This window comes from Dermacentor variabilis, chromosome 11 (assembly GCF_050947875.1).
Source record: "Dermacentor variabilis isolate Ectoservices chromosome 11, ASM5094787v1, whole genome shotgun sequence".
Taxonomy (NCBI): Eukaryota; Metazoa; Arthropoda; class Arachnida; order Ixodida; family Ixodidae; genus Dermacentor; species Dermacentor variabilis.
In genome coordinates this window covers 126546437-126555420 of record NC_134578.1, presented here as the reverse complement: position 1 = coordinate 126555420, position 8984 = coordinate 126546437, and the positions used below count along the sequence as shown (strand labels likewise).

Below are 8984 nucleotides of genomic sequence, written 5' to 3'. Positions count from 1 at the left end.
GGCAGCCTACCCCACCCTCCAGAAAATAAGCCTGCTCTTGTGGGAACATCTGAATGAGGAACTTGATGCAACAGGGGAGGAAAGTTTCCTCCAACGATGGCACACAAGATTTTTCATCCAAAAAAATAAGCAACTCGCGTGCCCTTTGATGCCGTATTAATGTTCCCTCTCCAGCACCTCACTCGGAAATAAACCCTTTTCCGGAAACATGTAGTGCACAACACAACCCCCAGTGTCGCAACAATAGTTGCCCACAGGAATACGTATGGGAGGCATAAGGTCCAAAGGTTGATCGGAAATATTTCCCTTGTCTTCAATGAATGTTCATGACCCTTGAGTAGCCCTAGCATTGTATAATGCAGCATAACCTTGTTTGTAAAACAACCCGGCAATGTGCGAAGGTTATGAGCGCACCTGAAAGTTGTATAACCGCAAGTGAACTGTACATTGTTAATCTGTGTTTGCACGAAACCATATGATGAATGAATAAAAACTTCCCTTGGTGTAGTATCTGTTCTTATCAGCTTAATATCTGATACGGGTTCTATGTGGACCCACGATATTAAACCTATTTTTGGAAGTTGGCGGAGTGCTTGAAGCCTGCTTCATCTCTGCCGCAGGTCGGCCCGGTATTGCACTACCTCCGGGATCGGCCCCCGCTCACTTAGGTGAGACTTCATTCAATCAAAATGAAGAACACAAGCTCGAAGCGAGCACTGACTTCACACGCACCATTTCTATACCATACGCAACGATGCCGGTTCGCGGACCACGAGAGTAATTAAACGGCCACTCCACCTGTGTGTAGCGTCGCACTTCTTGCCGCGCAAATGGGACAGCCGCACCAGCAAATTTCTAATTACGGCCTTCGAGAAAAATAAATGACAGCAAAAGAAAGAACCAGGAGGGAGAATCGGCAAATTATATGTCTAGGCAATAGAATTGTTATTTATCCGATGTTTCTGTCTGCTGCAATGAGCCACTATAGGACGGGGAGGGAGGGGGGGTGTATGATTAGCCGTGGGTTCGGCAACCAATGTGAATCCCGCTCAAAGCCAACACTGGATTTTTGAGTTCACTATTGCTTGGATCCGTAAACCACAGCGCCAACGCAAGCTCGCCCTGCCAAAATCCGCTGCCCTAGTGGAAGAAAGATTCCCTATGAGAGAAAAATAGAGTGCCCGATTTCTGGCAACTACTGTGCAGCCTTTGTGTGCACATTTTCGCAGCAGTGGGAGCGAACGCCTCGAAAACAAACTTGTGTGGCCAAGTCATGCGAAATATATTCAAGGGTTCAAAGGTGCTCCAGCTATCCAACCTGTATGTTATGAAGACCTGTTGCTACCTTTTCATCATCCAAGTACCCCGGTCACGTGCTAATTGTCGCCATGTAGTCCCTGCACATTTCCTAATCTAATCTGCCCTCCCAACTTTCTGCCACCCCCTGCTGCGCTTCCCTTCTCTTGGAATTGAGTCCGTAACCCTTAATGACCATCTTCCCCCCACATTGCATGCCCATTTCTTTTTAGAGCGCAGCTCTTTGGCGTCCGTTCCTGGGTTTCGCGTCGTCGTCGGCGTTGTCGTCGGCCTCGTAACCAGCTCCGCCCCCCTTTCATCCCCCCAGCGCTAGCAGCGACCGACTGATACCGCTGGATGCCGCTGACGCCGCTAGAGAGTCAAGATAACGTGACTGCATAAAACACCGTCGCCGCCATGCAGAAAGAGGAGGAAAGGGTCCCCCCCCCCTGTTCTTGTGTGGCGGATAGGGTGCTCTTCAGTTGCCGACGCGCCGGTTATTTCACGTAGGCCCCGGCACGTCGACGAATACGTGACCACCTTCCCACGGCTAGACCTGGTTCTTAGCGCTGCGGAAACGAGGGTATCATATTGTTTGTGTAGGCATCGGCGGCGTTGTCCTTGAAACCAACTCCGCAGCTGGGGTTGACTCACTATCGGCGTCAGCGGCATCAGTCAGTCGCTGCTATCTCTTCCCTCCTCCCTTTATCGTGTTGTCCGCTTGCTGCGCGCGCTTCTGCCCCCATCGTTTGCCGCTGGGTGTACACGCCGCCCCCCTCCCCCCTCTTCCTGCGAGTCTCCGGTTGTCAAAGCGCCGGCTCGAACTTAATTCCTTTCTTCGCTCCTCCTCCAATGCAACCCCTGTGCGGTGGCAATCAGAGAGCCAGATCGGTGGCGGCGGATCTGTATATGTGCACCGCCCGAGCCGAAATTGCAGCTGCCGTTCGCCCTGTGCGGTGGCAATCAGAGAGCCAGATCGGTGGCGGCTTGACATAAAGACAAACAGCAATTTCCTAACACTTATGCGGGAGAACATCCCGTTCCTCTCGCTCGTAACGCGTCCCACGGCTGTGACAACCTCGCGAGGCACTTGTATAGATCTCGTCTTTGAGAATCAAGCATTGGTGTACCAAGTCGAACATATATCAGTCTATTTCTCCGACCACAAAGCTTCCTTCATGACTGTCAAGAACTGTTAGTGGAGTCTTTGTTAAAGGAATACGTGTGAAAAATAAAAAAAAATTCTGTGATAGCGCATACATGTGTTGCTCGATTTCTTTGCCTCAATCTATCGAAAAGGTGAAACAGCTTATTTGCTGCGCTCAAATTTCGCATTAGGAAGTAACGTAATCGTCGGTAATTTTTTTTTTCTTGCCTTTTACTCCTGGCCTGCATGGCATGCACACGAAAGTTATGATATAGTGAAAACACGAAATAATGCAGTGTGGCTGTATCAGATCTATTTTGTGCGCTTTGTTCTTTGTGGACTACAGCGGTGTGCGTTATGAGAAAGTTTCAGTGCCCTTCTACTGTGACCTGCGAAGCTACATTTAAAACCACATTGGTTTGTGCGGTTATTGCTACAAACTGCGTGTGGGTGCGTTCCTTTTTTTTCGCTACCAGCGATGGGTTATCGCAACCGCGATCGGTTCTGCTGCTACGCTAGACGCGTTCTTGCCAACGGTTGGCTCTATACGCCACCCGTGACGCGTGGTCGGCACATTCAAGCAGTCAATTGCAAACCGTTCCAAGAAGAAGGATGCACTCCACTTGACGCCGGGAGCGCTAGTTCGACGATTGTACGTTTTGACCCTCGAGGAAGCGCCGCCAACCCGCCTTTCCTATAATACGATAAAATTCAGAGCGACCGCGACCACTTGTCTTTGTCAATGTCTCGGGCACATTTTTTTTTAAACTCAGATACTCAGACGCGCCCGTGTTCGTGCGCACTTGCTCTCTCCGATAAGCAGGGAAGCTCGGTTGGGGTGGTGTCGGCCCTTGCGCATGCGCTGCTGAGCTCGTCGCTTCGGCGGCCAGTCGACGCTGGCTCATTGCGTTCGCCTAGAGAACATAAATGCGAGTGCCACAGCAGCCAAGTCAAAGCTTAGGATCGCGTATCATTTTTTTTCTTGCCTTTTACTCCGGGCCTGCGCGGCATGCACACGAAAGTTATGATATAGTGAAAACACGAAATAATGCAGTGCGGCTGTATTGTGTGGTGACTCTGGATAACTTTGTGCTGATCGCATGGCCACGAGCCGGCGACGTTTCTTTCAAGTGTCTGCCTTATCAACTTTCGATGGTAGGTTACTTGCTTACCATGGTTGTTACGGGTAACGGAGAATCAGGGTTCGATTCCGGAGAGGGAGCCTGAGAAACAGCTACCACATCCAAGGAAGGCAGCAGGCGCGCAAATTACCCACTCCCGGCACGGGGCGGTAGTGACGAAAAATAACAATACGGGACTCTTTTGAGGCCCCGTAATTGAAATGAGTACACTCTAAATCCTTTAACGAGGATCAATTGGATGGCAAGTCTGGTGCCAGCAGCCGCGGTAATTCCAGCTCCAATAGCGTATACTAAAGCTGCTGCGGTTAAAAAGCTCGTAGTTGGATCTCAGTTCCAGACGAGTAGTGCATCTACCCGATGCGACGGCTCGGACTGAACATCATGCCGGTCCTTTCTTGGTGCACTTCATTGTGTGCCTCGAGAAGGCCGGTGCTTTTACTTTGAAAAAATTAGAGTGCTCAACGCAGGCGAGTCGCCTGAATAAACTTGCATGGAATAATAGAACAAGACCTCGTTTCTGTTCTGTTGGTTTTTGGAATACGAGGTAATGATTAAGAGGGACAGACGGGGGCATTCGTATTGCGGCACTAGAGCATTTTCTAGAGCCGTTTCTCAGGCTCCCTCTCCGGAATCGAACCCTGATTCTCCGTTACCCATAACAACCATGGTAAGCAAGTAACCTACCATCGAAAGTTGATAAGGCAGACACTTGAAAGAAACGTCGCCGGCTCGTGGCCATGCGATCAGCACAAAGTTATCCAGAGTCACCACACAATACGGGCCGAAACCTGATCGATCTTGGTCTAATAAAAGCACCCGTCGCCCAAAGGGCTTCAGGCTCACTGCATGTATTAGCTCTAGAATTGCCACAGTTATCCAAGTAGGAAGAAACGATCTAAGGAACCATAACTGATTTAATGAGCCATTCGCGGTTTCGCCTTATTTCGGCATGTACTTAGACATGCATGGCTTAATCTTTGAGACAAGCATATGATTACTGGCAGGATCAACCAGGTAATCGTTCAACTGCGCGTCCAGCCTTTCAAGCAGGCCGGACGCCGTTTTTGCGATGCCGAGGCCACCTTCAGGCGCCCCAACACGCTTCGTTCTCGCAAAGTGTAGCACTTTGCACAGTCCGAGACGACGGCGTTCGAGCTCGCTACGGCGCCCTACCCGCAGGGCCGGGTATCGCCACGCGGCAAGAAGCACGCAACATTCTCGATAGACTGGTTGTGCCAACTCGATCGCGGCTTGCAGTTTCTCTCGAGCCCGCAACACTGGTGGACCGACCGACACTTGCAACGTAGCCGAGACGGCAAAGCCGCCAGGCGACGGGTCACGCCCGCGCCTTCGGCGCTTTCGTATTTGACTCGTCCGAGGACGATGGGGAACACACCTCGATATCGTGGAAAAAGCGTCGTCCGACAACCAGCCCCTAACGCATCAAGCGGATGAGGCTGCAGACGTCAGCTGTGGGATCCACGGGAGCGATACCGGGGACACGCTTGACGGGCACGAAGCCCGCCGCACATCAAACACCCAGGTCGCTTTGGGGGCGACTGCTCTCTGGGACCCCCATATAATAGCAGCGATAAGTACCCAAACCTCCATGGGGCCGTACTCGTGCCACTTTTGACGAGCGTTTGGCGGAAATCGTGCCGCCTCGTAACACCGCGAGCAAGATTGAAAGCTTACGTCGGCAGCACCATGCCGAAGTCGTGAAACTGCAGCGCGTCCATCGAATGCGCGAACGGCAATTTATCGCGAAGGGCCAGTGCCGTTTCCTGAACGATCGCCTTTCGGTCCCCCTACGGGGCGGCCCCCGGCCGATCGATTCGAGGAAAGCTAGCCCGGCCCCTTCGCCATTTCCGAGCACGAGTGCGACCAGCGCGGGCGGCGTGCTCGACGCCCCGGCTGACATCGTTTCGGACTGTGTCTCTTCGAGCGCTCGCGCCAACGTCGCGGGGCCGACGACGACGCCCGCCCGGTTCTCTCCCGGTTCCCAGCGAGCTATAGTGCAGCCTTCTGCACGGTGACGCCGACTAAGTAGTGGCCGTGCGGCGGCTTGTACGCCAGTTTCGTGAAGGGTATCGAGCTCCCGCCGCCCCGGCTGACGTCGTTTCGGACTTCTGTCGCTTCGAGCGCTCGCGTAGCCGTGCCTGGGCACGACTCTCGACTCCGCAGCAGTGCGCGGAAACAGCTACGAAGACGCGCAAGCCGAAAATCGCACTGCGGTACAATGTCGGCCGGGACCGTACGGCCCCTTATAATGGCAGCGATAAGTGGCCAGACCTCCATGGGGCCGTACTCGTGCGATGAGGCGGCGTACTGCGCCGAGCCGAGCGCCATAATTTCGCTTTGGCGCGGCTGATACGAGCTCTCGCGATCGCCGCGGTACCGCCGCTCACCGATTCAAGGCACGCTAGCGCGGTCCCCTTCGCCATTTCCGAGGACGAGTGCGACCAGCGCGGGCGGCGTGCTCGACGCCCCGGCTGACATCGTTTCGGACTGTGTCTCTTCGAGCGCTCGCGCCAACGTCGCGGGGCCGACGACGACGCCCGCCCGGTTCTCTCCCGGTTCCCAGCGAGCTATAGTGCAGCCTTCTGCACGGTGACGCCGACTAAGTAGTGGCCGTGCGGCGGCTTGTACGCCAGTTTCGTGAAGGGTATCGAGCTCCCGCCGCCCCGGCTGACGTCGTTTCGGACTTCTGTCGCTTCGAGCGCTCGCGTAGCCGTGCCTGGGCACGACTCTCGACTCCGCAGCAGTGCGCGGAAACAGCTACGAAGACGCGCAAGCCGAAAATCGCACTGCGGTACAATGTCGGCCGGGACCGTACGGCCCCTTATAATGGCAGCGATAAGTGGCCAGACCTCCATGGGGCCGTACTCGTGCGATGAGGCGGCGTACTGCGCCGAGCCGAGCGCCATAATTTCGCTTTGGCGCGGCTGATACGAGCTCTCGCGATCGCCGCGGTACCGCCGCTCACCGATTCAAGGCACGCTAGCGCGGTCCCCTTCGCCATTTCCGAGCACGAGTGCGACCAGCGCGGGCGGCGTGCTCGACGCCCCGGCTGACGTCGTTTCGGACTTTGTCTCTTGGAGCGCTCGAAGCCATGTCGGGGCCGACGCCTACGTCTGCGTGGTGTTTCCACGATTCCCGGCGCGACACAATGCAGCTACGAGCAGGATGCCAGCGATTCCGTCGTGGCCGTGCGGCGGTGTACACGCAGAAGTTTCGTGAAGGGTATCGAGCTCTCGCCGCCCCGGCTGACGTCGTTTCGCACTTTGTCTCTTCGAGCGCTCGCAGCGATGTCGAGGCGATCGCCGACGTCTGCACGGTTCCCGGTGTGCTATAATGCAGCAGTGTACCGCGCGACACCTCTTGGTTGCCGAGGCAAGCACGGCGATTTCCTGGAGCGAGCGCATTCCGGCCAGGCAGCAGCGGGCTTTGTGCTTTCGGGAGTGCTCTTGCTGTAAAATTTGAACGGGTGCAGCTGCACGAAGCGAGTGCATTTATTTTCTCTCTCTCTCTCTGCCTTTGAGGCGACTGTAATTTTAATTTAAATGCAATTGGAGGCGGGAGCAACCTGATGAGAGTAGGTTGACTTCGGCACGCCTTTTACTTTATAAATTGCTTTCAAGCTTTGACGACATACACCTTCGCCCCATGTGCTTTCCCGGTCTCTTTGGCACTTGAATTTGTGTGCTGCATGCTCTGCATTCTAAGGAAACACGCCTGTTTGTCTCCCTCTCTCACGTTCTTCTTTTTTTAGCTGCTCTTGTAGAAGCTGCTATGCTCCTTACTCGCTGTAAAATAGAATGCTGCCACAAGCCAACAACCTTTGCGTGTTTTTTTTTCTCTCTTCCCAAGACGTTTCTGCCATTACTCACTGGCTCTCGTACGCTCGCGCCATCTACCTTTCTTTCTGTATGGCGAAGTCCGTAGGTTTTCCTAGTTCCGTACACAGATGGCGCCAATGCGTTTTCGCGCCAGTTTCGAACGACCTGCCTGTACTCACGTTTCTCACTTAAATGTTTCAAATGGGGATTGCGAAAGGGGTGGTGCTTTCTTCTCGTGTAAGGCTGAGCTTCCCAGCTGCGTTTAAGCTATGCTAGCATGTGTGCATGTGTGTGTGTGTATATATATATATATATATATATATATGTGTGTGTGTGTGTGTGTGTGTGTGCATATACACACACGCGCGCGCGCGATAGTGGTAAAGATTATGAGGTAGCACTTTTTTTAATATACAATACCTGTGCTTCACATGGCGATTCTTCTCCCCCCTCTGTTTCCGGTTGGAAGGAGTGCGCAGTCTTTTCTATATTTATTTTTTTTCAATCACTTCTATGTTGCTCGTCTTCGTACATGGGGCATGCTACCTAATTCTACCGGTCGATTCTACACGTTGCGATCCGTCCCGGCCTGTGCCGTATGAAAATTTTCAGTGGGCCTTGCGGTAAATAAAAAGAAATGAAGGAAATGCGCGTGCTATACACTTGCGCACGGGCTTAAAATGAAGGCCTCAAAGAAAGTCACCTCGAGCGGCCGCATTCAGACGGAAGTAAGCATTCCCCTTGCGCGTGTTTTCTGCTCGCCTGCTCCGTTTTCTACGAGGTTGCCGTCGTTGGTTTGGCCTTACAAGCTTGCACTCGCGTCTCGTTTATACGCGACAGCGTTTCGTTAACAGCGAAAGACTGAGGCGTCGCGAGTTTATTCGTCAGATAGAGAGGATAGAGTCTCTAGACAGGCTGAATTTTATAAAATTGCCCACGCTGTTGCTGAGGTTACCAATGTCGGCAGGGCGCCCACAAGGCAGTAGTAAAATGGAGTGAAGTGAAGGACATCGCTTCTCGGCCTTTTGGCTAAGAACGCTGCCCCAGGCCGAGAGGACCTTCTCGACGAGTCAGCCCTGCTAGCCCGGTGGTCACGTCGGAACCACGGCGGACCTCCAGGAGTCTACGAGCGCCTGCCGACCAGGAGCATCCCGCCTGCCGCCCGAGCGCCATCTGCTGAGCAGCGGAGCAACCCGGTGGGCCTCCCCAGCGCCTGCCGAGCGGCCCATGATCACGGGAGCCAGCACCTCTGCAAGCGCCCCCTGTCGAGCCGCCGGCCAACCTCCTGCCCATAGCGGAGCCAGCGCCACCTGCTGAGCTCGCCGACTACCAGGGTACAGCGGCTCCCGCGCCAGCTGTACGACACAAGTGGAACCTAGTTCCGTCACGAGTTTCGGAGGAGCCAGCCAGCAGCAGCATGGCAACGCCCCCCAGCCTTGAGACCAGCTGTGAGACCCCATTAAGGGAAAATTGTTTTTTGTTTGATGCTCCTGACGGAGACATTTCTATTGATGACCTTATTGACGCGGTGGAGAGTGATGATGTGTAGTGTTTTATGGT

General features: G+C 53.9%; 1 non-coding gene and 1 pseudogene across 1 annotated transcript; both read left to right on the top strand.

Moving 5' to 3' along the window:
• The first annotated feature begins 489 nt into the window (after positions 1-489).
• LOC142565007 (U2 spliceosomal RNA) lies at positions 490-663 on the top strand (annotated as a pseudogene).
• Positions 664-3411: 2748 nt separating this feature from the next.
• LOC142565168 (small subunit ribosomal RNA) lies at positions 3412-3967 on the top strand. Its single transcript, XR_012824851.1, has one exon. It is a non-coding gene; the product is annotated as a small subunit ribosomal RNA (ribosomal RNA).
• Positions 3968-8984: the final 5017 nt, after the last annotated feature.